This window comes from Zeugodacus cucurbitae, unplaced genomic scaffold, assembly GCF_028554725.1.
Source record: "Zeugodacus cucurbitae isolate PBARC_wt_2022May unplaced genomic scaffold, idZeuCucr1.2 ctg00000024.1, whole genome shotgun sequence".
NCBI lineage: Eukaryota > Metazoa > Arthropoda > Insecta > Diptera > Tephritidae > Zeugodacus > Zeugodacus cucurbitae.
This window is the reverse complement of record NW_026530835.1, coordinates 192,809-195,000: the sequence shown is the minus strand read 5'-3', so window position 1 is coordinate 195,000 and position 2,192 is coordinate 192,809. Positions and strand designations below refer to the sequence as shown.

General features: G+C 20.2%; 1 non-coding gene across 1 annotated transcript in view; it reads right to left on the bottom strand.

The window, feature by feature from the left end:
- Positions 1-223, bottom strand: part of LOC128923691 (small subunit ribosomal RNA) — a 1,990-nt gene extending 1,767 nt beyond the window's left edge. The window contains exon 1 of the ribosomal RNA XR_008472429.1: positions 1-223. This exon is cut by the window's left edge and continues 1,767 nt beyond it. This is a non-coding gene — a ribosomal RNA (small subunit ribosomal RNA).
- Between the last annotated feature and the right edge of the window lie 1,969 nt (positions 224-2,192).

Here is a 2,192-nt window from a genome sequence, read left to right as displayed (position 1 = left end):
TGGTTTTAGCCTAATAAAAGCACACGTTCCAAAAGGTCCGTGTTTATTTTGCATGTATTAGCTCTAGAATTACCACAGTTATCCAAGTAACTGTTAACGATCTATGGAACCATAACTGATATAATGAGCCTTTTGCGGTTTCACTTTTAATTTGTTTGTACTTAGACATGCATGGCTTAATCTTTGAGACAAGCATATAACTACTGGCAGGATCAACCAGAATAATATTTTTTATTCATTTATATAATATTTTTTATACTATATAAATTTTTATAATGATATTTTCAATATTTGAAAATTAAGTACACGACATATACACAATGCAAAGGAGAACGAAATCGCGACAATAAATAATTATGAAATTTCTTCTACTATGGTCGGATTAAATAATTTACTTCATGTCATTTAAATTTCATATTATTGTATTATTTATTGCGGTCTTATTCGGACTTTGAGACTGTGTATCTTATCGTGAGAAAGAATTTTCGTTCTCTATACATATATAATATAATTATTAATGTAAGGACGATGTTTCTTCTTGTATTTGTTAAACTTTCAAATAATATCATTTTTTATACATTTTACTTTATTTCAATGCATATAGTGTATATATCTTTTTTTAAGAGTATATACGTTTTTCTTTTGATTTGAAATTAATAATTTCAATTCAATTATTTTTCATTTTATTTCATATATGATATGAAAGTATTCGAGCGTAATAATATAAATATTTAACTTTATTGAATTTTATTCTTTACCCACATATATTTTATGTGAATAGAAGAACAAACCCCAAAAAAAGTTAAATTAAAAAAAAAAACGACTACATTATGTTAGGTATAGAAGAATAATCTCAATTAATAACATTTCATTATTAACAAAATTATTTCTATTTAAACCAACTGTAGCAAACCAGGAATAAATTTTTTTGCTCTCATTTATATATTACACTTAAATACTTTTATAAATATATGAAAATAATTTTCATATAAGTACTAAGTATGCAATTTCATACAAGTATTAAAATTTTCATACAAGTACTAATGTTGAAGTTTCATACAACATATATGTTTTCTGCCACGTACACCTCACCAACCGGAAATCGTATGGAGAAAATCTTTTTAACCATATAAAAGTTTTAAATTCATATATATACAAGTAATTTATATCATTTTCTATGAGCATTATGCTTATAAGAAATATTACAACATCAAAAATAGCTTAACATTTATTTTTTTTTTTAAATTTTTTGTACTTATATGAAAATTATTTAGTTGTATGAATTCATACACTTAGTACTTATATGAAAATTATTTACTTGTATGAATTCATAAACTTAGTATCTATATGAAAATTATTTAGTATTTATATGAAAATTATTTACTTGTATGAATTCATAAACTTAGTATCTATATGAAAATTATTTAGTATTTATATGAAAATTTTTAACTTGTATGAATTCATTAACTTAGTATCTATATGAAAATTATTTAGTATTTATATGAAAATTTTTAACTTGTATGAATTCATTAACTTAGTATCTATATGAAAATTATTTAGTATTTATATGAAAATTTTTAACTTGTATGAATTCATTAACTTAGTATCTATATGAAAATTATTTAGTATTTATATGAAAATTTTTAACTTGTATGAATTCATTAACTTAGTATCTATATGAAAATTATTTAGTATTTATATGAAAATTATTTACTTGTATGAATTCATAAACTTAGTATCTATATGAAAATTATTTAGTATTTATATGAAAATTTTTAACTTGTATGAATTCATAAACTTAGTATCTATATGAAAATTATTTAGTATTTATATGAAAATTTTTAACTTGTATGAATTCATTAACTTAGTATCTATATGAAAATTATTTAGTATTTATATGAAAATTTTTAACTTGTATGAATTCATTAACTTAGTATCTATATGAAAATTATTTAGTATTTATATGAAAATTTTTAACTTGTATGAATTCATTAACTTAGTATCTATATGAAAATTATTTAGTATTTATATGAAAATTTTTAACTTGTATGAATTCATTAACTTAGTATCTATATGAAAATTATTTAGTATTTATATGAAAATTATTTACTTGTATGAATTCATAAACTTAGTATCTATATGAAAATTATTTAGTATTTATATGAAAATTTTTAACTTGTATGAATTCATTA